General features: G+C 37.3%; 1 protein-coding gene and 1 pseudogene across 1 annotated transcript in view; both read right to left on the bottom strand.

The window, feature by feature from the left end:
- Positions 1-26,496, bottom strand: part of IL1RAPL1 (interleukin 1 receptor accessory protein like 1) — a 717,019-nt gene that overhangs the window by 208,927 nt on the left and 481,596 nt on the right. The window lies entirely within an intron of this gene.
- Positions 2,362-2,477, bottom strand: LOC115898942 (annotated as a pseudogene).

The following is a 26,496-nucleotide window of genomic DNA, read 5'->3' as shown; positions in this document are numbered from 1 at the left end:
AGGAACAAAATACAGACGACCAGCCAAAGAGACAGCAAAGGAATAGAGAAAAAGTTGAAGAACAGAGAGGGAAGTAGGTACAGCATCTCAAGAGGACAGCTGTCAACAGTATTAAATGCTTTTGAGAAGCCATACATGATTAGCACTGCATAGTATTCACTAACTTCAGTGAGTTCAGTGATAATTTAGTTATCTTCTTATACGTTTCCTTAAAGTTGCACAATTATTTCAGCATTGTTGAAAATTCTAATGCCTTAGGATTGTGATAAGACTAATCATTCTAAATGATTTCTCCCCTCCCACTCCCAGGTCATGAATATTATTATTAAGGGTCAGTTCTGGTACCAAGCATCAGGCCTGGAATAAATAACGTCATTCCATGCTGGGAAATGGCCTTATTCTTCTGATAGCTTGACAAGTGTTTAATCATCCTTACACCATGCAGAGCCAGAAATAATTATTTGATTTACATGAAGTCTATAAGTGATATTAGATAACGAATAATTCTCAGTGGGAGTAAAATATGGTAGGTCTTTTAGTAGCTAAATATTCTAGGTTGTCACACAAAAGGCTGTCCTTTGCTGAAACAATACCACAAAAGTTAATTTTAGTAAATCAAATTCCAAGCTGGTTATTTGAATAGAAAAGGAAGTCATTGAAATGGATTCAGGTAATTAAATGTTGGGTGAGTATATGCCTACATCAGTTTTCCCTGTCGGGTAGGCCATTTATTTTTAGATGACATGAACTCAAGTACCTGTTTATTAGGAATGATGACAAATAAATAATGAAGCAAGTGCTTCTGAGAAACACCTACTCAAGTGAGGTAGTAACAGTATTGAAATTATTTTATGTATTTTTGACTGATAATAAAATTAACTTTCATGAGTCCCATCATTTTACTTACCAGTCATTTAACTTGCACAGAATGTTTTGGACATGTTAAGCCAATCTACCTGGAATTACCTGATTTTAGTTAACTTATCAATCTATTCTACTATGTCACAAAACACACACTTTGATTTAGACAAGGTATCTCTCTCTTTACAGAGTCTCATTTTATAAACTCCAACCTTACAGGGAATAGATTAATGATGTTAAGGAAAAATATATTGAACACATTGATAGCTTTGATTATGTCTTTTAACTCATATGTTTGAGACCATAGGGTAAAGCTAGCTGCTTCGTTTTCAGTTATTTTACTTACATAGGATAAAAGAATAAGTGGCTCAAATTTAGAGTGATTAATTTTATTAACTCTCCTCTGTACCATTTCTAAACCAACTGGAGGAAAAATTGCAATTAAGGTAGAATATCTGGGGATGTAAAATATACTCTCAGATGTGAAAGGACCGTATCACCAAGGTTACTCAGGAAAGCATTGATTTAATATTCAAATAATACATGAATGCTCATCTCCTTTCATTCAAGTATTCTCAAAGGAATTAGCACTATCGAAGGAGAATCTTACCTATTTAAGGAAGTGGATTTGATGACTTCCCTCAGTTAACTTTCTAATGTTTATCAATTCTTTTTTTTTTTTTTTTTTTTTGAGACAGAATCTCGCCTTGTCCCCCAGGCTGGAGTGCAGTGGCGTGATCTCGGTTCACTGCAACCTCCACCTCCTGGGTTCAAGGGATTCTCCTGCCTCAGCCTCCTGAGTAGCTGGGACTACAGGTGCACACCACCATGCTCGACTAATTTTTGCATTTTTAGTAGAGACGGGGTTTCACCATGTTGGCCAGGATGGTCTCTATCTCCTGACCTTGTGATCCACCTGCCTTGGCCTCCCAAAGTGCTGGGATTACAGGCGTGAGCCCGTGCGCCCGGCCTATCAAGTCTTAATCTGCATTATTTTTGATATCTAAATCCAGCAGTGTTTATTTACAATAAAAGTACATTAAAAATTTTTACATCTGTGGGACCTAATATATATATATATATATATATATGACAGATAGGCACAGATATAGGTAGTTGCATTTTTTCGTGTTTTTTTGAGAGACAAGCTCTCGCTCTGTTGTCCAGGCTGGAGTACAGCTGTGTGATCATAGCTCACTACAACCTGAAACTCCTGGGTTTAAGTGATCCACCTGCCTCAGCCTCCCAAGTAGATAGGAATACAGGTGTGAACCACCATACCCAGCTAATTAAAAAATAATATGGTAGAAATGGGTCTCACTATGTTACCCAGGCTAGTCTCAAACTCCTGGCCTCAAGTGATCTTCCCACCTCGGTCTCCCAAAACACTGGGATTACAGGTTTGGGCCACCACACAGAGCGTCCATTTTTCCATATTTTTGAAGTTACATGCCTAAAAGTAAAATCACTTGTTAGAATGCTTAATTTTTATTTTAGAACATGTATTTATGTTATTATAAAATATATGTTCTTCCTCAGGTATTATGGTACATTGTCTTTTAAATGGATAAGAACAGATACTACACTTGATCTTAGCCAAAAGGCCAAGAAGCCATTAAATTGTCTTTTAAAGGATAACTACCATATTCAGTAGTAAATTTATACATATAGTTGTTTTCCACATTGTTGTTGCAGGAACATCAGAAATTCAGTAATGATAAGCATTTATTTATTTTGGTTAGTATATGATAATTTATTTAATGGCTGTCTCCACTGTAGACTGAACATTTTAGAAGGAATTATACCTAATTTATTTACAGCTGTATCAATATTTTGTGACCACATAGTAGGCTTTTAGTCCATATTTGTTGAAATATTAACTAGGATCTAGATTTAGATTATCACTTGCTCTGATATAATCCACATATTCCGGTTCTATTTCATATGTGTATATATATGTATATATGTGTTTATATGTATATTAATTTCAGAACAAAGCAAGCATTTGACTTTTTAATACAAAAATAACAAGAGACTAGAGTTGAGGAGATCAACTACTTTAACTCTTCATGCATAGCTTTTAGCAAACATTGGATTTCTGCTGATTCAAAGTTATTGTTTGAGAACCAATTCTCAACTTACGGATGATGCTTAGTAACCTATTCTGGATCAGCTTTTCTTATCCTTTTTTTCAATGAGATACCTGAGAAAATGGCAGGCACATATGTTTCGTTCCATGGCTATAACTACACCAGCTAGACTGTGGCTCTAATTCTATCACTCTTCCTCATGAAAAATAGCATTTATCAGATTGTAAAAATCTTAGGGTGATGTAATAATAGAATATATCTAAGTAGATTCTAATTGGTTAAAAACTAAGTTGTTCACAAAAATGAACTTTAATTATTTTTACCAAATTAGAAATGCCTCATCATTACACTTGTAGGTGTATCAATACCTAAGGAGGGAAAGACCTACTGACCTAATGAAATACTGTGTATTCCTTTGAAAGTTCCAAAAATGTATCTTATATGAGGCTCATAATCTTTGTTTCCTAGTGTGGCCATTAATAAATATCTGTAATGACTAAAAATGATTTTTTTCTCAAAATTATACCATAGCTATTCATATTATAAATTTAACCTGAAAATTAAATATCTTTTGATACACAACTCAATGTAAGTACTTACAATTATTTGTTTCCTAAACATTGATTCTTGATATGTCAAGTGAAAAACAGCTATGAATACAAAGTCATGGACAATTTTCTGAAGAAAAAGTGGAAAATAGGACAGAGGATACAAATATGAAGCATCTTATGTCTAATCAATTTACCATCTGCTTCTTAATGCTTCATGTTCTTATGTTACCCAGCTTTTCTTAAAATAGAAACAAAAAGTTTTCTAAGAAGGAAAAGATAACTTCAAAGGGGAAGTGACACATAAAGGAGGCTCTTTGGGTAAGGAGATGGAGAATTGAGGTGTCACAAGGAAATAATGGAATGATTGCCTCCTCTGAGAAGATTCTGGATGTGCTCAGGAAGAAATGCAGTTACCAGAAAACTAAACCAAGCCACCAGTGAAGGGCAGAAAAGAGAAAGTCCAACACTCCAGAGTTAAGAAGAGGGTCCATGTATCAGGAAATAAGGGTCAGGATAGAAGCCTAGTGGCTTTGGAGATTAGAAGATTCCACATACCCCCACATAAAAGAGTTAGAAGGAACACTCACTATTCCCGAATAGCTTTCAAGAGAGTGGAACATCATAAGGTCTCTGCCACCACATAGAAATTTCCAAATTAATATTAGCACATGATGTTTTCTGTTAACCATGACACTTCCTAAACATTGTATTGAATGGTTTTAACAAAGAAAGTCTGGCTATCTGAGAGCTGCATAAAGTTTCAAACCAAGTGATTCCTTCTGATTGAAATTTTATTGGTGGTGGTGGTGCTGATGTCTTGTTTTGTTTGTTTTCTTTTATCATGGACATTTACAACACAAAAGATTGTATATAGTATGCATGATTTGGAAGCTTCAGTGAGAGCATTTTAATTTTTAAAATTACTGAACTTTTCAACATAAAAATTGCTTATTTAACTCATACTTCATTTCAAAGGGAGTTTATATAATTTATGTGAAAGGAATACATTTAGGCCAATCATTATTCAAACAGCTTAAGAATATTTAGAATAAATGGTTTCTTTTGTCTATATAATGTTTATATAATGTTTCAGTTACTTTAAAAATGGTGACAAAAATTTAAAGCCAATATATTTCATTGGCAGCTTAAGTTGTACTTTGACCTGGCTAGGGAGTCAGTATAATGTTAAGAGTAAGTTTAACTATATCCCCTAAGGGATCCCACAGAATAGGCCCAAATCGTATTTCTTTTATTTTTTATTTATTTATTTATTTATTTTTTATTATACTTTAACTTCTAGGGTACATGTGCATAACGTGCAGGTTTGTTACATATGTATATTTGTGCCATGTTGGTGTGCTGCACCCATCAACTCGTCAGCACCCATCAATTCATCATTTATATCATGTATAACTCCCCAGTGCAATCCCTCCCCCCTCCCCCCTCCCCATGATAGGCCCCGGTGTGTGATGTTCCCCTTCCCGAGTCCAAGTGATCTCATTGTTCAGTTCCCACCTATGAGTGAGGACATGCGGTGTTTGGTTTTTCTCTTCTTGTGATAGTTTGCTAAGAATGATGGTTTCCATTTCATGGCCTACAAGGCGACTCCTAGTCTGGGCTCCATCTCCCTTTACAATTTCATTGCAATGCTGCTTCTTGCATGCCCTCCAATTTAGCAACTCAAACTTTCGGTAATTTCCCATCAATTTATTCTCCCTTTCATTTCTTCCTAATTTTGCTCACTATATGTCCTTTGTTTAAATTCTCTTTCTATTCTTTCTTTAAATGATGAAGTCATCTTTATATTTTAGATTTTAACAAAAATATCAATTTGTCTCCAGACTTTTCTTAAATGACTCTGAAGGAAAATAGAAAGGCAGTATGGCCTGGGGGCCAAAAATCTAGGTTTTGAACCCTAGATCTTAAAATCTTAGCTCCACTAAGTTAAGTTAAAATCTTAGCTCCACTGCCAACTAGCCCCATGGGGCTTTGGATAAGATGCATTATATCTTAGAGTCTAAAAGTATGGAAGTAATATCCATTCCCTCTCACTCTGTTAGTACGTTTAAAGCACTTAAAGGAGAATGTGACCCACAGTAATTACTCAGTTAAGATTAGCTGTGATAATTATTACTTCCCAAAGAAAAATAAATGGCATCATCAACTGTGTCTCCATATACTAATTGCATAGCTCTACTATTGTACATTTTATTGGATTAGAGTTCAACATGTTCACATCCAGCCTTCTTACTAGGTTTAAATTCTATTGTGTGTTTCCAGAAAGTTTTTGGGACCTGGAAAATGTTTGATGATCAAATATGCTTTTCGAATGATCTGTCCATTACACTAGTTGCCATCGATGATATCTTTTTATGGAAAAAAGGAAAAAGGATATCTTCATGAAGGTTGGAGGCATTCACCACATACTCTGGAATATACTTGGCATTATGAACAGTGAAACTAATGGCATGTAATCTACACATTCTGTTACAGTTGTTGTTTCTGGCTTTAGAAGCGTCCCAACAGCACATGACAGTAATGAAATCATGGAGGTAGTAGAGACAAGAATTAGTCTTTAGTAATCATATCTTAATATGTTAAATTGTAAAATCTAACATTAAAATATCCATGAAATCTCTTAAGATTGGGGGAAAAAAACCAAGCTCTGTAGTACTTGCGTTTGAAATGGCCTAATTTGTTTTGTAAGTTGCCACATCTGCCAGTGAAGTCAAATGTGGAGATGAAGGCTTGCAATAAGATAACTAGTCACAATTACTCTTATAAATGTCTCCTATATCATACAAAATAGCTTATAAAATATCATACAAAATATCATACAAAATAGCTTATAAAATATTATACAAAATATCATACAAAATAGCTTACTCTTATAAATATCTCCTGTATCATACAAAATAGCTTATGAATTGATTTAATTTACTATTTTTTCTTAAAGCCACTTTTTCCTCTTTTTACAACTAGAAGTGATTAAGAAAGTATTTGGAAGACCAAAGCATTTCTATACTTTTCATCCATTTAGTTCCAATTTCCAAAAGATAACCTAGACCTCAAGGGACAGATGGCTCTCCAAAAATCTTTTTACATGGAATTTGTGTTGAAATGAAGTCATTTCAGGATGACTCCATTGTAACTTCGTAGTCTTCCTAATGAGCTGGCACACTGCACAAGGGAGATAGCTGCTAGAAAGCTCAGGGTGTTCAATAAGAGCCCTCTTGATAAATAAATAAATATGCATTATTTATGCCACCATGGACACGCCAATGGAATAATGGTATTTTCAATTTTATTGGCAGAGTATTTGGAATTTACTTTTAATTGGCATGAAATATTATTGTTGTATAAAACATTTATATTCACCATAACAACATATTTATCATATCGGACTCACATCTAATTAAGGCTGTCTCAGCTTCGGAAATTCACAATGGAGTAAGAGCAAAGAGCGCATAGCCATCCAAACAGCCCAGTAGCCAGAGCATCAAGCTGTTCGAGTCCCTTCATCACCTCTCAATTCTGAAACAGCTACATAATTAAAGCCAATATTATGTGCTTGATTATCCAGTGAGTTCTATCCTGAATTACCTCAATTCAGTTCAGCCTTTGTGTGTGGAGTCTGATCATATGGCTATTTCAACCATTATTTATTGAGGGCCTATTATGTTTCACTTGCTGGTCTGGTGCTTTGGCTATATCACTGGAAAAGACCAGCCTAATAATTTATTGTTTTTTTTTAAATATAGGGTTTCATGATTAGTAAAGTATGAGCTTTCAGCTGGGTGCAGCAGCTCACGCCTGTAATTCCAGCACTTTGGAAGGCCAAGACTGGTAGATCACTTGAGGCCAGTAGTTCAAGACCAGCCTGGCCAACAGGGCAAAACCCCATCTCTATTAAAAATACAAAAATTAGCCAGGCATGGTGGCACATGCCTGTAATGTCAGCTACTTGGGAGGCTGAGGCATGAGAATCACTTGAACTCAGGAGTCGGAGGTTGCAATGAGCTGAGATCGTGCCACTGCACTCCAGTCTAGGTGACAGAGTGAGAATTTGTCTCAAAAAAAAAAAATGAGCTTTTTCCTGGACTGTCTGCTACTAAATGTTTCACAAAGAGAGTCATTCAATACATTATCAAATATCTTATGAAACCTCAAAACACCCAGGAATATTTTTTGGTAATTCTTTGGCTTCTTTTCCTTACAAGTTTTGAATTCCTTTACAGAAACTTGCTTCACACATACGCAGAGAGAAAAATTCTTTTTATGGCAAAGAAATGACTCATTCAGAAAATTATTCATTAAATTATGCTTATTATCAAATTTCTAGGTTCTTTCCTTATAATAAAATTATTTCCCTAAATGATACATTTTGCTAATGTATTAATATTTCAAAAGATTTCTCTGCACTTAGCAAAAAATTCTTAAAATTTATTATTATAATTTCTCAGCAAATTATTACAGTTTGAAGAATAGAAGCATTTTAACAGTATGCTATTTAGAAATTTACATATTGCTAGTTAATTCCACAAGTGCCAAAATATGCCATCATTATTAATATTTCTCTTATTTGGGGAACTCAGATTACAAAGAGAAAACATGAATTAAGAAACATAAAATTGTCTCTTGACAATTGTATTAATATGATGTAAAATAATAAGCTAGGAATTTTGATGTCTAAAAATAATGTTTATCTTAGCAATGACTGTGTATGTACAGAAAAAAATCATGAAGAACATGGCAGTTTTAAGCACAGAGAACGAAAATAACTTGATAGTGACCATATGTATAGAAAAAAATCATGAAGAACATGGCAGTTTTACATGCGGAGAATGAAAATAACTTGATAGTGACCAAAACCTACATTGGTATGGTAGACAGCAGAGACTCGACTTTAAAGCACACATTTTAAATGAGGTATATATTCCTCATCAGCAGTATACTTTTATATATAGGAGTGAAGGCCAAAGCTATTTAAAAATTAAAGAATAGGGCTGGGTATGTTGGCTCATGCCTGTAATCCCAGTACTTTGGGAGGCCGAGGTGGGTGGATCACCTGAGGTGAGGAGTTCGAGACCAGCCTGGCCAACATGGTGAAACCCCGTCTCTACTAAAAATACAAAAATTAGACGGGCGTGTTGGTGGATGCCTGTAATCCCAGCGACTTGGGAGGCTGAGACAGAAGAATCGCTTGAACCCAGGAGGCAGAGGTTGCAGTGAGCCAAGACTCAGCCATTGCACTCCAGCCTGGGCAAGAAGAGCCAAACTCCATCTCTCACACACACACACACACACACAATAAATAAAATTAAATTAAGGAATAAAGAGAAGGGTCATTTTTGCCCCTGCAAAGACTGGATAATTCTTGTCTTACCTTCCTGAATTTATTACTGTCATGTACTCTTGAGACACTTCTAAACATGCTTACTCTCAGATGTCACATACAGAATTCCCTTTATGATAATGATTTTCAGAAAATAAGATGACTTTCAGGGAATTGGACTTGGAGGAATTAATGTATTCCTAGCATTTAGCATTTGTGATATTTAATGATAGCACCCTATTTATCATGAGGAATTTTCTGCAGCCAAGAATCCATCACCAAATACTTACCCTATGCTGTTAAGGTTTTTAAAAGGAAATGGATTCAATATCATTCTCTATTTAGTCTCTTTCATATGAATGGTAGAGTCATGATGCTCTCGTCTTTAGCTCTATTTAAGAGTTAGAATGACATCTCATGGTAATGCCTATGTGATAATTTCTGGCTTTCTTTTCCTACTAGAGATTTCCCTAATAACATCTATATTTTTATAGTTACTTTGATTTCTGGTCAATAATTTCAAATTTCATGCTAACTTTATTCTGTTGCATTGGTTTGCACCTCAATGACCATTGTATTCCCCATTTTCAATTTATTTCTATCACAAATTATTTCTTTCAAGGAATATTGTCAGATTTGAAAATTTTAAAAAACGAGTCATTTTTAATCACTGAATATGTTGAGGCAAAGCAGCTTTTATTTATTATATAATTGAAATTACTTACATGATTAAGCTTTGCTGAGTTGAAGAAATCTGCACTGGCCAATTCAATCAGCCTGACCAGAAATGGTGAAAAACTAAACAGTGAATCAATCACACATGTACTTTTTTCTAGCTTCTTAGTTCAACTATGATTTTATAAATGATAATTACCCAGCAAATATAAATATGAATCAAGGAATATTTTCTAAATGTTATAGTTAAAACAAAGAAGATCCTTAAGGTGTTCACTTTGAAAGTGGACCAAAATATAAAAACAATTGTAAATAGGGACAAAGGCTTAGAGGTATGCAGAGAGAGTAATGGCAAATAATTCTATTCTAAGTTGCTATTTTCACATCCATTTACGCCTGGCCCCTTTGTAGTTCTTTTCCTTCTAGAATGGATGCAAATTATTTAAAGGATCTTTGGACTTTTTGCATCATACTTAACAACATTGTCACAAGGGGGAAAAGAAACAATAGCACTCCTCCAAAACATCATCCTGAGTTTCAACAGAAAACATACAAGAAGTGTTATTGCTTCCTTAAGCTAATACCCATACATTTTTTCTAATTAGTGAAGGTTATGCTCCGGTTCAGCTTATTGCAAACAAACTCAATTGTTGGAAAAATCAATAATGCTGAACAACAACAAAAAATACTAAGGCAGTGATAGGGCTGCTTGATGAGAGAATGTATGGAACGTCTGTGCTTGCAATGTTGTTCATTCTTTCATGTATTTGCAGTAATGAGAAAAGCTCTATTACCTTTCAGAAACAAGAACTTAAGCACTGGTTCCTTCCTCCTCAGTGTGCTATTTGTATGTGTGTGCTTGTAGGCAATCTGCTCCAATGGAAAATTAATGCTAACCTCATATAATAGCATGAAGGCAAGCTAGGTATTGCAAACAAAGTTAAAAAGAGAAAGACCTTGTGTGGGTGCAGGGGCTAATGCCTGTAATCCTAGCACTTTGGGAGGCCAAGACAGAAAGATCACGAGGTCAGGAGATAGAGACCATTCTGGCCAACATGGTGAAACCCCGTCTCTACTAAAAATACAAAAATTAGCTGGGCATGGTGGTGTGTGCCTGTAGTCCCAGCTACTCGGGAGGCTGAGGAGGAGAATCACTTGAACTAGGGAGTCGGAGGTTGCAGTGAGCTGAGATCGCGCCACTGCACTCCAGCCTGGTGACAGAGCGAGGCTCTGTCTCACAAAAATAAAAATGAAAAAAGAGAAAGACCTTTTATCTCATCAATTGCTTTTCCTAAAGTAAATTACATTAGAAGGCAGCAGCATTATATTTGCCCATAGTTTAATATTGATTAAGAAGCTTTTACTTGTAAAGTTGACCAAAAACATAATAATGATTGTAGTACTCTTTTATGACCCCAAACACATTACAAAGCATTGTGTGTATAGATATGATTTATATATAAATTTATTATATATAATATAGAACTTTGTGATATATTAATTATATGTAAAATTTTTAATTATAAGATTTTCATGTATAATTTAAACAAATAAACATGCATTTATGTTAATAGAAATACATTATATTAATATGTAATATGTAAATAGTATATAAACACATTATATATTATATTATCTTCAATACTGTCACATTACATAAGTATTAATTATATATGCCATATATAAATGTATTTATAAAATTATCATGTATAAGTGCCATTTTTATACACTTTCAAGTGAAGGGATAGGATTCAGAGAGGTTAGCTGATTTGCTCAAGGTCACACAACTAAGAAAGGGCAGGGCTGGAACTAGAATGTAAATCTGAGGTTCTCTTACACTTTTAATCTTGCTCCATGTTACACCACTTTTCCTGTCAAATCCAGAAAAAGAGGAAAAATGCAGGTTGATTGTATATATTAGTAACCCAGTCTAAAGAGTCATATTTGAAGTGTGATAACAGTATTGACTATTATTAATCATCAAAGAGCTAATAGTGTTCGTTTTTATTAAGATGACATCTGGTTGCAATGCTGGACCAACCCGTATGTTTCATTGGTTCAATTCATGATTTTGAGCCTTTTTTTCCCATTCTGTTTTATTTTATAGAAAGCTGTTGCATAGGTAGTTGGATAGTTAAAGAGTTTTTTGTTTATGTGTTTGTTTTTAGTATCGGTTTTTTTTTCCCACTATTTCTTTGTATCAGAAAAGAGCAGATTGGTTTTAGGGTCATAGCCATGTTTTTTCTTCAGGTCCCTAAAGAATCTAATTCTGACCTTAGCTCCATTTACATCATGGTTTGGCCATGAATTATATTAGATAATATGTTCTTTGTGAGTCTTGAGGTAAATGACCTGAAAAAACAATTCAATACTTATTCAAGTATACTCCTGTTTCATTTTCAGTAGTCAATACAAATTAATTTACCTGAGTTTTCATTATAATGTAGGTTTAAGAAACATCAAGTAGAACTGTCAGAGGCACTATCTTATCTTCTTAGCACCCATACATGGTTTTCCTCTTCCACAAATATTATGTACATAGCTTCTGTATGAGGGTAGCTTTCCTACCTGTTTCCTAATAATGCACAAGAACCTGGACATGAATATACAAAGCTGCTTTGTCTATCAGTCTCTTGGGAAAGAGAAAACGATTTCAGAATGATAAAAGGGAAGTTTTGTGAGATGGCTGAAATGCATCAATGCTGTGCTAGTTAAGAGATTGTATTTGGTCAATGAAGAGACATGAGACTTTTCTTTCTTTTCTTTTTTTTTTTTCTTTTCTTTTTTTTTTTTTTTTTTTTTTTTGACGGAGTCTCACTCTATCGCCTAGGCTAGAGTGCTGTGGCGTGATCTCAGCCTGCTGCAACCTTCACCTCTCAGGTTCAGGTGATTCTCCTGCCTAAGCCTCTCAAGTAGCTGGGATTACAGGCACGCACCACCATGCCTGGCTAATTTTTGTATTTTTAGTACAGATGGGATTTCGCCATGTTGGCCAGGATGGTCTTGAACTCCTGACCTCAGGTGATCCGCCCACCTCAGCCTCCCAAAGTGAGGGATTACAGGTGTGAGCCACCGTGCCCAGCCAAGATATGAGGCTTTTGTCATTCAATCTTTGACTGCAGACTGTCCCAAGAATGTAAGAAGCTTTCAGAGTTGCTCCTAGTTAAAAACCCCTCATTTGTAAGATTCATATGCCAGACCTTAGGTCTCTGCTTTATTCTTGTAATAGCCGAAGGGAAAATAAATCTGTTGAAATAAACCTACCAATCATTGTTTACAGTGATGGGAATAAGTTCCACAAGCATCAAAATATGCCACCATTATCCATTCCACAGATATGCCACAGCTGTGTGCTCACACAGTATGTCTGCTGGACTCACAATCCTAGTTGGATCTTTCCTTAATTTTCAAATTAAAATTTTAAAAACGATTGTTGACTCAAATATAACTAAGAAGAATCCTCTGTGGCTTAAAACGCAATTTTAATTTTAATTTTGGAAAACTATACAGATTCTACAAGAATAAAGTAACACAAATAAATTGTTTACAATTGCCGAATGTCATAAATTAAAACTAATATCTAATCTCTACATTCTTATTTCAAGCAAAACTGATACAATGGCAATGTAACACAGATACAAGACGAATGTTTAGAATATTTATATTTTTCTTCCTTTAGATTATTTTTGAATATTTCTTTTCCTTAAAAGAGTCACATAAATACTTGGGATTTAGGGTTGTCCTGCCATTACTCATCCAGAATAACAACAGAAATCTAGGTGCTTTCAATGTACAAGTCGTAAGTAAGGAACTAGAACAGAAATGAGAACAGTGTGTAGGCAAGAAATGTGGTTCACCTCACATCACGTTCGGAAGTAATGTATATACTGGAGTGATGGTTTTGAAGCTGAAAGAAATAACTTTTGAATGGTGTTATATGTCAATTCAATTTAGAAGAAATGTTTGTTGTGAGGAGGTGAGGGTCATATGCAAAATGTTGAGTTAGACTGTTCAACCTTAGAGTAGATTGGAAGGCAGATAGGAAGAGACGAGAGCTGGGGAAGGAGACTGGTTACAGCACTGTAGGGTAGTCTCAGCATAATGTAATGAGGGTGGCAGTGGAAATAGAAAGGCTAGTATAAGCTAAGAATAATTTATAGGATATAGGACGTGTAAGAAGAGAGAAGGAAAATGCTATAGGATAACAAAAGTTTAAGCCTGAGAAACTAAGAGAATGATGGGATTGGAGATTGAATTAAGAGATTTCTGAAAGGACTTGAACTCTGAAGGAAAGATAACAAGTTTAGCTTTAGGCAAATTGAATTGGAAGGGGTAGTGGGACATCCAGTTGGATATTTTAATGAGGAAGCTAGAGATGAGGAACTAAAATTCTGGATGGCTGTCTGGGTCACAGAATCTGATTTAAGAGTAACTTCTACACAAGTGAAATACTAAGTTCTGAGATTATAGCTGATCTCCAAAGGACAAAGTACTTACTATATCACATTAGACTTTAAATGTATGCAGAAAAATGGGACAGGAACCCTAATTTGACCCATGGTACTTCTTCTTGTTTTGTTTTTTTTTTGTTTTGTTTTGTTTTTTTGAGACAGAGTTTCACTCTTGTTGCCCAGGCTGGAGTGCAATGGTGCAATCTTGGCTCACTGCAACCTGGAGTGCAATGGCATGATCTCGGCTCACTGTAACCGCCACCTCCCAGGTTCAAGCGATTCTCCTGTCTCAGCCTCCCTAGTAGCTGGGATTACAGGTGCCCACCACCATGCCCAGCTAATTTTTTTGTATTTTTAGTAGAGATAGGATTTCACTATGTTGGCCAGGCTGCTCTGAAACTCCTGACCTCAGGCAATCCACCCGCCTCAGCCTCCCAAAGTGCTGGGATTACAGGTGTGAGACACCGTACCCGGCTCCACCCATGGTACTTCTAAACTGACTAAAACTCTTTAGCTATACAACCGGTGAAGAGCAAGGTACTCTAAATTTGCAACATGTCACTTCTTAATCCTAGGATTTAAGAACGGTTGGTACTTTGTGTATACATGACCACAGAGCTATGAGTAGGTATTGTAAAAGCAAATACTTGTGTTATTTTGACAATTACATATGCAAATAAATACACTTCATATTTTTATGGCAACTCATGAATAATCATATTAAAAGAAGCAGGACATGTTATACAAATGTTTCCATGGTTACCACTGGGTGAAAGAAAGAGGGTTATGACTTTGACAGTGAGAATCAATCTCAAGGATTGCCACAGCCAAATGGGAAAAACACCTAACGAAAAAAATACTGAGGAAACCATATATAAGGAAAAGTTTTCTTTTCCCCAAAATTATTATTTAAAAAAATTTCTGAACATTTTCAGTTATAATAAAATTATGATACATTTTAGCATCTTAAATGTATAATCTGTTATTCATTAGTTGGGCAGAATGACTAAGAATAACATTACCAACCTAATAATCCATTTAGAAGAGACAGCATAATATAGAAGAACTAAAAAGGAATCTAGAGTCAGACATGGGACTGAGCCGGGCACTTTATGTGCCCTTCAGCACATCAATTAACCTCTCAGAAATTTCCTTCTCTGGTCTATGAAGTGGGGAAATATTACCTAATTGGGTTTCTCTGATCTGTGAGGATGGAATGGGATAATGTGCAGGAATTGTCAATGTTCAAGTCGGCTGTTATTAGTCCCATTAGATTATCTGACCAAATACTTTGCTCTGTGCTCCAATCCAAAACATTATCCCTAAAGCAAATACTAATATGAACCTCCTGGAGGATACCGTGGAGGGAGCTTTAGTGCATTCCTGGCAGGAAAATAATTTCTGTTCTTATCCCAGCACACAGAATGAAACAACTCTCCAAGACAGCCCTGTTCAAATTCCCCTGATTCTCCGCATTGGGAGCCAGACCTAGAGGAAAGTATTAATGGTAACAAAATGACAAGGCAGGGTGGTGGCTCACACTTGTAATCTCAGCACCTTGGGAAGCCGAGGCAGGCGGATCACTTAAGCCCAGGAGTCGAGACCAGCCTGGGCAACACAGTGAAACCCCATTTCTACAAAAAATCAAAAAATTAGCTGCTAGCACTCGCCGTAGCCCAGCTACTCAGGAGACTGAGGTGGGAAGATTGCTTGTGCCCAGGAAATCGAGGCTGCAGTGAGCCAAGATCATACCACTACACTCCAGCCTGGGCAACAGAGTGAGACCCTGAATCAGAAAAAAAAAAAAAAAAAAAAAAGAAAAAAGAAAAAATGAAATGAAATAAAATGACAAGTAGTCAGAAGAGTGGCTTCTAGGGCCATTTTATACCACAGAGTGGGATTTGTTAGAATTACCTCAGGTTTTCCTGATGGCTTTAATCAAGCATTGTGGGACTTCTCTATGCTCTGCTGAGCTCCACAGAAGCCACTACTATGGGTAGGTTACTATCCCGGGTTAGCGAATCTATTTAATGTAGATAGAAATCTTGTGTAGGAAGGTGAGCTTGGGGTGGAAAAAAGGAATGAGATTTTCTCTCCTCTGTGATCTGGAATTGATTCCCAAAGTAGCCTGGAAGAAAGAGAAACTTTAAACAAATGATGAGGGCATCAGAGGGCTTGCCTGGAAGTAGGCTAAAAAAGAACAGAAAGTGGATAATATTCACTTTGAAATTTAAATCTCTTAACTTCTGTGATCTTAAAGATAACATTCTGAAGGATGCTTCTGTATTATGTTGGAACAGAAGTTATGAACATCTTCTAAGCCATAAAATAATCAGGCTTCATAGAATGAAGTATTTTGTAGCTGAAATTTTCTAGCCATTTGCTACAAAATGTATATTATTACATTTTTTAAATTGATAAAAGAATAGCTGAATTTAAGATTACTCTGTCCAGAAAGGCGAGTCACTGATTATTAGATTAACTCATTGTATGCTAGCTATAGCTAAGTTGCTAATTAAATGCACTTCTTATAAAAATTATTTGATATTTTAATGTTGAAATATATTTCTGAGATACTTCATGGCTCTTGGTTAAAGATAAAATACTCATTTTTAAAATAACTTTTCAAGTAGTTCTTTTTCTAAGCATTAAAAACAAAGCAGAAGTGTAAAATTTTAAAGAACTCACTGAGACCCTCATAGTTTATTTTCTTTATCTAATATGTCATGGACCCTATTATAGGATAAAAGTACTACAGGAAGATTAGTGTAAGACTTAGTTTCCTGGCAATGCCAGATTTGGACAAATTTGCAACTTATGTAGCAAGTCCTGTGACCTACACTAGGGTTCCCTGATACACCCTTCTCTCAATGAGCTTTTAAATGTTTTTCCATGCCAAACCTTTCCTTTGGAATTTGCTGCCTCCCTCCAAAAGCTCTATCCTCTAGAGCAATGGTCTACAAACTGTCTTGATGGTGTACCTTTATCCATAAAAGAAATTTGAATACCTATCCTCAAAATATGTGTATACACCCTCAGAATATGAAGGACAAGCATGGACTATTGTACTAATATCTTACAAACATCTTAAAATATGCACTAAATAAAAATTTAAACAGAGCAGAAGATGAAACAAGTATTAATATAACATGGTTTTTATTTTTACTGTATTCATTTAAAATACAAAAATATTTCTGTGCTCAAAATTGAATGTGTCCAATTTGATCACACTGGGCATTTTTTTGTGACCGAAGAGATGACACTGGTGGCTGGGGAAGTATTGTTTCTTCCATTTGCTTCATGCTTACCCGGGCCCATCTTAGTATTATCTTCATATGCAGTTTCTCATCGAATCTTTCAGACACGTGCATATTTTTTAACCACTTGTCCATTTGGTAAGGGTTAATTTAGTTAAAACTATATAATATAATAATCAGTCTACTTAGCAATTTCATGAGTACTGCAATTAGCCACATTAAGGTGACAGTATATGAACTGAAGATACCCCAGTCACAAACAAATTCTTTTTTCTTTTTTTTTTGAGATGGAGTCTTGCTCTGTTGCCCAGGCTGGAATGCACTGGCACGGATCTTGGCTCACTGCAACTTCCGCTTCCCGGGTTCAAGCCATTCTCCTGCCTCAGCCTCCCAAGTAGCTGGGACTACAGGCATGCACCACAACACCCGGTTAAGTTTTGTATTCTTAGTAGAGATGGGGTTTCGCCATGTTGACCAGGCTGGTCTCGAACTCCTGACCTCAGGTGATCTGCCTGTTTTGACCTCCCAAAGTGCTGGGATTACAGGCGTAAGCCACCGCGCCCAGCCCAAATTCTTTAATACACATGTGTGATATGTGAATGGCTGAAGTACAAGTGAGTGTGGCAGTGTCAAACTGTATTTTTTTGAGATAGGGTTCTTGCTATGTTGCCCAGGCTAGTCTTGAACTCCTGGGCTCAAGAAATCCTCCTGCCTCAGCTTCCTGAGTAGCTGGCACTACAGACATGTGATAACGTGCCTGGCTTGTATTTTAAATATTGGTAAAGTTGAAGTTCTTATTTAAACTAGAGATATGGGTATAAACATGCTTACAGTTTTGTTTCACATCCCACTGGGTTATCTTGCATAACCTTTCAGACGCGCAATCTTCATATCAGAATCTGCTTCTTTGTGGACAACGTCAGTGTTCTCATAGTTTTCTTTCTCTTTGTGGCCTAGCTGATCATAATGGTTTCATTGGTTTTGCAGCACAGTTGTCACATACACGCCAATTTAACCTGGTTAATGGCCAGAACCAACTCTATTCTGTCTTCCATGTCTTTGTAGCTTAGTTCTACTCTGTTTTTATCTGGCCTAATGGCCATCTGTTTGTTTTCTCTGTTTCCAGTAACTGATATTCCATTGGGGGAAATATGTAACTGATGATGACCTCGACACTTACTAGCCAAAAATATGGGAAGAAAATAAAGACATATTGGTGGAATATCTATAAATAAGATCTCCGATTTGCTTCTTAGGCTAGGAAAAAAAATCTCAAACATACTGTGCCCCATCAACCCTTTCTCTGCAAAGCTTGGGATGATAGAAGCATCTCAGCCTCTTGAAACGCTGCTACCTACCCTCACACCAGATGGAATGTGTCTGGAACTTATTCCAATTGAAAAAACTTCAATTGAAAAAAAAGTCATGAGTGCAAAGAAGAGATGTGGCCCCTAGCTTGGGGTCAGCTTGTTTGAATAGAAGCTGAGGCTTCCAGAAAAATGTTACGGTAGGTAGGATAATGGTGCCCCAAAGATATCCACATCCCCAGAATCTGAATATGTTAAATTAGATGGCAAGGGGTAATTAAGGTACCAGATGGAATTGATATTGCTATCAGTTGACCCTAAAATAAAGAGATTATCCTGAATTATCTAGGTGGGCCCAATATAGTTGTAGAGGTCCATGTAAGAAAAACAGACAGGAGAGTCAGTGTCAGAGAGGTGCAGCATGAGAAATACACAAGTAGACATTGCTGACTTTGAAGATGGAGGAAGAGACCATGAGCCAAGGAATGTAGGCAGCCTCTAGAAGCTGGAAAAGGCAAAGAAACCAATTCTCCCCTGGAGCCTCCAGAAAGGAATGCAGCCCTGCCAATACCTTGATTTTAGCCTAGGGAGTTTGATCCCATACTTTTGACCTTCAGAATTATAAAATAATAAATTGGAATAATTTTAAGTTGTGAAGTTTGTGGTAAGCTATTATAACAGCAATAGAAAACAAATACAGATGCCTTAGAAAAAATATTCATTACAGAAGAATGATTCAACCGTGAGGAATACAGAGCAAGAGAAAATAAGGATGAAACTCAGTGGAGGATCCTTGTGAAAAGTTCAAGATAGGGGCTTTCCCCTGGGAATCGGGGGGTGGGGTTCATATCTTTCATACAACCTTAGGTTTCCCCTCCATAAATTGTAATCTCTATTCAGCTCTCTAGATTTTGATGGTGCTAAAAGCAAGGGAAGGGGGGAAAAACGAGAGGGGTAGCTTGCCCTGATCTTGCTGAAACTATTACTTTGAGAACACAGAACAGTAAGTTGAAGGGAGATGTTTCCAAATGGTTAAGTCACTGATGAGATAGGTTATCAAGGAAATTCTGTGTCTTTGAAAAGAAAGGCAATTATTTACTAGATGTGGAAGTGAATTTCCAGGCATTATCTCTTGCAGATATCAAATCATTTTCTTCCTTCTTGAAACACTGCAAAGCAGCCTGCTGGCAAGTTGGGGAGCTGGAGTGTGGATTGCTCTGTACTGCACCCTGTCCTGGCGTCTGGTCATGATTAGTGACTACTGTGACATTATAATTTAACCAGAGAGAGCTCTAACCCACAAGTGCCTGTGTTTATGTGTGTGAATGCATGTGTATGTAACACATATCTGTGTTAAGGGTTAAATCATTTGTTTGTCCCTTTATTTAAATGGTGATTTGTTCCTGTCAGAAGAAATTATTAAATGCTGCTTTTCTTCCAACTTGAAAAACACTGTATGATTATCTATTTTCCAACTCACAATACTGTCCTCTTTTTTCCTGTGCCTATTACTTCTCCAAATAACAGAGATAAAATCGGAATCAATAATAATTTCTTCAGATGATTATATTTTTCGTTTAATGCTTCAAATGACATTTCAGGTAATTGCCCTAGCAATGACCTGGAAGACCTAAATGAGCAAATCTTCCAGTGGTCAAATCTATTTCAACTTGCGCAGAAAGAAACTTTGAGCATACCTGTGCTCACTGGAATGTTTTTAATTAAGTTCATATTGTAGAATTTCACCATCTATTAAAGAGAATGAATATAATTAACTGTTATACTGATGTAACTGATTTGCCATTAAACGCAAATAAATCCCTGTTATGTGTCAATGTTGATGATTCTGGTTAGAGAAATAATCCAGGATAGAAATAATACGATGACTTCTTAATTCTTATTTGGTATTTGGTATTATTTAAAAGATAATACTAACTTTGAGAAAGGATTGTCAGACTTTAATATTCACAAGTGGATTTGCTTAAGAAGAGCATATGCCATGAAGGTATAATTGTGTTTTGTGATGCCCCAATGGGATCTTATCTTATTTCATGGAGAGATTTTTAATTATATTTAATATGATCTGATTTGTATTAAATAAAGCTGCAGGCTATTTGCTGAAAGTCAGTTGGAGACATGTACAATGAGAAACATGACTGTGACTAGTCACATATAAAGTTCTGAAGGTCAGAAGTCTGATTCAGAGAATGAGTCTAAATCTTGAGCAGAACTCCAATTAAGTAAATCAATTTGTGTGATTGGTTTAAATCCCTGGAGCTACTTTTCAGCTACTGTTCACTCAATAAACATATATTGAGCAGTTATTTGAACTAGGAACTGAGCCAGAAGCTGGGGATACCAAAAAAAGGAAGAAGTCGTCCTTGTTTTAAAGAATTTGCAGTCAGATAAGAGGGAAAAAAGTCCAAGAAGACAAAGAATTGACATGCAGAGATATAAGTGCTATAATAGCCATAACAGAGGCTTCTTCAAAGTACTGGGAGAGCTCAGAGGGAAAGTGATTAATTTTTTCAGGTGACAGACTCATGAAGAAAGTAGGCTTTGAATTTGGATTTTCTTCTCTTCCTTTCCCTTCTCATTGCTCCCTTCACTTTCCCTCCCCTCTCATCCTCTTCCTCTGCCTCCCTCCCTTTCTCTTCCTTCCTTCCTTGGCCACCTTGCTCCAGAAAGAGGTTCCATAAAATATAAGATATCACATTTTAAAGTAAAGGGGAAAAAAAGAACAGTTTGGCTTAAAAAATATAGCCAGAAATGTATTTGGGAAAATTCATACTCTTGATTACAAATGTGTGACAAATTGGTCTCTGAAAGTTCTAGCAACCATTGCAAAAGGGAAAAGCTGGTAGATGTCACTACTAAGCATTGATAAGTACAAACCAATCCTAAGAGAGAAGTAAAACTGCCCTGGGCCTGAGACCAGCCAAAGAGACATTCTCCAAAAAGTATTCGTAAAGTAGATGCATCAGAAAAATATGGTAACATCACTGACAAAATCCTTGCAGAAGGAGAAACAAGTCAAGTGGAATTTATAGGACAAGTAATGAGTTACCAGGTAAGAGAAAGGATGTTCACTATGTGGAAGGAAAGAGCATATGCTATGTGTTGAAAGTCTCTACCATTTTTTAGCTAATTTGGTAGTGAGGGCATAGAAAGGGTAGATCAAAGGGAGGTGCTACGAGCTGATGATTGTGAGGAAAATGGAGGTCATATTATGAAGTGTATGGCACCACTAATGTATCGTGACTTTTATATCACTCACAAATTTTGAGGTAACGACTGAAAATGAGTAAAGATACGATCAGATGAATTATTTTGTCCCATTTTGCCTGGTTCTAGCTATCACAACAGTTAGAAGTGCGGGGGTGGTGTGCAGTGCCAAGTGAAGGAAAAGTAATGAGAATTAACAAAATCCTCTTATACGTTATTTCCAAAGAAGACTAATGTCTCACTGTCTTTCCATTATATACCATCACTCCATTAGTGGGATTTGTTATTTAAGCCTATTTAGGCCACTCCTTGTGCTTTATCCTTCTGTTTTCCAGTCATTTTGAGGATAGTAAATATCTGATGTTCTGAAGCATATGCTACTCAAATTTAGAAAAGTAAAGAAAACAAAATTCCCTGGCCTCAGAAGTCAATACTATATATATATCTTCTTTTTGTGGTTCATTAGCTGAAGGAAGTAAAGGAGCCTCTACTGACCAGGAACACAAGTTCACTTTGCTGAGCAAAAGGAATTTATGTCCTACTTCCAGTGTTTCCAGGTTCTGCTTTAAGATCCTTTAGGTAAGTTCTTTTCTATACTTGCCCAGGCTCCTTCCTCAGCCCTTGCTGTCTTAATGGGTGGCAGTTACAGAACAATCAAGCTTAATATTCAGCTTAATGTTTTTCAAGCATGCTTAATAAGTGAGGAAGACAGAATTCCCCTCCAGCTCCCAGCTGGGGGACAGAAAAATCCTAGTTTTTCTGTCAGCACGTGACCAGCTCCTTGTCCCCGGACCCTAGTTGCCGAAACCAAAATACCAGCTCTCACCTCTTTCCCTGAGAAAGGCAAGTTCATTAGACTGAAAATAAAGGTCAAAGGCAGGGGTATCACCCTTTTACTCTGCACTATTTTGGCTTCCTGGAGGATCCCTCATTAAGACTGCCAGATAGACACCTAGATCAGAGTCACAGTCTCTCAGACCCTGAGCAGGTGAGGAGGGGGCCTCCACATCAGATGTCTTCGACGCATGCCCAAACTATGGGATTCTGGCTTAGGTTCTGCAGGGGATTACATGTATGTACTTACAAACCCTTCCACACTGGCTGGAGCTCCTCACCAGCTAGCACGAAGTGGACAATACAATCCTCTAGTGGCTGTAGTTACAGTCTTTGTTGAGGTGGAAATTTCCTCCATCAGCCAGGCCTGGTGAGACTAGATGGAAAGCTCTATGATGATCAGTAGAACCCACTTTATACCTTTGCATTGAATCTGTTGGCCAATAAGGTGTGCCAATTTTCCTGGAAACATGGGCTTAACAGTTCAATAAAGACAGAGGGCAGGAATGAAAACGTTGGTAGCAGGTGAGAAAGATCAAGGAAAAGTCTCTTGACTAACGTACCCAAATTTAAAAGAGACCTAGAAAATTAAAAATAGCTTTGATGTGACATCAGTATAAATCACAGACGTATGTAATTTGGGGATAGAGTAAAACACTCAGGATATGCTGATGGACAAAGAAAGGAATTCTAATCTGAATACATTATTGCAGAACAGTCACTGGGCTAGGAGAAATCAGGAGGGCTGAGTTATAGCCTCACTGTGTCATCTCATATCTGTGGGAAGAGGGATTTACCTACCTGGGTCCCCATCTCCTAATAGAAAAATGAGGCAATTGGATGAGAAGATCCCAAAGGCCCTCCCACATAGATTTGTAACAATTCTACCACTTGGAAGGCAACAAGTTCTTATCTGGTGTTTGTAGTATAGGGTTCATGACTGCTGGCCTAACTACTTTTTTGGCCCTGAAGACTATAATTCTCTTTTAGAAAATGTTCCTGTCTACTACAGCATAATCACTGAAACAAGAGGATAAGGCCCTAAAAAGTGACACATCATGTCTTCACCCTGTGCTAATGAACCAGAATTCAGGAATGTTCTAGGTAATGATATTTATTTTTGTTGGAAGGGGCCATCACTAGTTTTCATTTGACTTGACAAGGGGACCTTGGAGAAGTCAGAAAACCATGAGATTTATTTAAGAAATAGAGGCCGGGCACGGTGGCTCAAGCCTGTAATCCTAGCACTTTGGGAGGCCGAGACGGGCAGATCACGAGGTCAGGAGATCAAGACCATCCTGGCTAACACAGTGAAACCCCGTCTCTACTAAAAAATACAAAAAACTAGCCGGGCGAGGTGGCGGGCGCCTGTAGTCCCAGCTACTCGGGAGGCTGAGGCAGGAGAATGGCGTAAACCCGGGAGGCGGAGCTTGCAGTGAGCTGAGATCCAGCCACTGCACTCCAGCGTGGGTGACAGAGCGAGACTCCGTCTCAAATAAATAAATAAATAAATAAATAAATAAATAAAAGAAATAGAAATAAGTTGCCTAGTTATTTGGAGAGTAAGAGAAGACACAGCAAGAAGTGTTACTTGTATCTCCAGCATCCAGGAGGTAAAGTTGTAACAGAAAGGAAATGGAAGACAAATGCCAGATGTCTCTGAGGAAGGCTAACTAATGCAATGTCACTGTTGAGCTGGATTTTATTAGCACAGTTGCCTGCTGTGGATCTCACTCCCAAAAGTCCCCTGAAAGAACCATGTCATTTTGACACGTGATAGGTTTGGCCCAATGGGGATAGGGTTCAAAATCATGACTGCCAGCTAGCTAAATCCCAGTGAAGCTTTGATTTTTTCTAAAAAGACAGCAAGTGCAACAACTCTCCTTCTGAACAGCACTGTGATTATTCCTCCACAAATCAGTATAGAACCTCAATTCTCAAGGCCTTCTCTATTTGTCTCCAGGTTGACCAGATCCCACAGCTTAACTAACAAAAGCAAAAACAGCTCAAGGTCTCAATATAGCCAAAGCTAAAACCTTATCAGTTAACAATCATGACCAAGCTATTTTTTTCCACTTTCTGGTTGGATAGACAGCAGATCTAGAGACAAGTCATAGGTGACGTGTCTGGGGAGCGTATCTGCCAGCCTATGGAGTTTCACACAGGCATTTCTGAGACAGAAATGGGAACTAATACAGTCATTGTGTTAGGATCTGGGGCAAATGGTTTTTTTTTTTTTTTTTTTTTTTTTTTTTTAAAGAAACATTAAATGTACTATATTTTAGTAGGAGGAATGTGTTAGAGTTTGGAGGTAATGGGAAGGTGAAGAAAGGAGTAAAGGTGCTCACTGTAGTTGGAATGTTCCAGAATCCTCACCCCAGTTCTCTTTCTCACATCAATTCTTCCTTGAGTCTCTCCTTGTTTGTTATTTCCTAGATATATCTTATCAAGATGAAGATTTTTAAAATGAGGATGAAATCAGGATCACTGAAGTCAGGTAAGAAGAGGAGAGAGGAAAGAATAGTCCCTGCCCATTCCCTCAAATACATAAAGCACAGGTCTACATTTTGACATCATCAGAATAGCCTTTTTACAGAACAGTCTGGTAGAGGTAGAAGATTATAGGAAAGTGACTGAAAAAAAAAGGAATATTAAGTAAACAGAATACCACCAGGTCGGGGTGGCATGCAGAGGGAAAAATGGGTGACAGGCAGGTTTTACTTCACTGTCAATGGATGTTGGCACTAGGTAGATGTAAATTTAAGTCCCAGATGTTCACTTACAAGCTGAGCAGCCTCCATTCCTACATAAACAGTTGGAGTTATATCTCCTGTGATATATGAGAGGGGATATAACTGACTATATGATATATTCCCACCCATAGAGAAATGTAGACGTGACACCATGCCAGTTTCTGAGCCCAGTATTTAATAGACTGACAGGTTGCACTTCTTGGAACACTTGTTCTAGTCTAGGAGCTACCAGGTACTATGTGAGAGGTCTGACTATGCTGAGGCAGCCATGTTGGGAGGAGTAATGTAGCCAGACAGAGAGGTCACATGCAGAGAGACATGCTTGACCAGCCTCAAGGTATTCCAGCTGAGGTATAGGCATGTGAGCCAATAATCCTACAGATGATTCCAACCCCAGCTCCTATCTGACAGCAGCCATATGTCAGAACCACTCAGTTGAGCTGAGTCAAACCACAGAAGTGTGTGTTAACAATAACATGTTGTTTCAAGTCACTACATTTCAGGGATGTTTATTATGCAATAGTGCATAACTATAATAGGAGAGTGACTCTGAGCAACGTATTTCACCTTTGGATCCTTAAATTCTTCATCTGTAAACTAGAGATCAGAGCAATGTCCACATCTGGGAGAGGCTGTGAGGCTTCAGTGAGATAAAGTCTGTAAAGCAGCACAGTGCCTTACTTGTAAGAAATATTTTCTGTTCTAGGCCGGGTGCGGTGGCTCACGCCTGTAATCCCAGCACTTTGGGAGGACGAAAGGGTGGATCACGAGGTCAGGAGATCGAGACCATCCTGACTAACATGGTGAAACCCCGTCTCTACTAAAAATACAAAAAATTAGCCGGGCGTGGGGGCGGGTGCCTGTAGTCCCAGCTACTCGGGAGGCTGAGGCAGGAGAATGGCATGAACCCGGGAGGTGGAGTTTGCAGTGAGCCGAGATCGCACTACTGCACTGTAGCCTGGGAGACAGAGCAAGACTCCGTCTGAGAAAAAAAAAAAAAAGAAATATTTTCTGTTCTGTTCAAATCCAGAATTTGTCAGATTTATAAAAGTAACACTACACAGATTCTATAGCACCCCCAGTGGGGTCTACGATATCCCTGTCATCAAACACACTAATGTTTTTGCAGTGAAGCATATGAACAGTCACACTGAGAG

The sequence above is a fragment of the Rhinopithecus roxellana genome, chromosome 7 (assembly GCF_007565055.1).
Source record: "Rhinopithecus roxellana isolate Shanxi Qingling chromosome 7, ASM756505v1, whole genome shotgun sequence".
Lineage (NCBI taxonomy): Eukaryota > Metazoa > Chordata > Mammalia > Primates > Cercopithecidae > Rhinopithecus > Rhinopithecus roxellana.
This window is presented reverse-complemented; position numbering and strand designations above follow the sequence as displayed.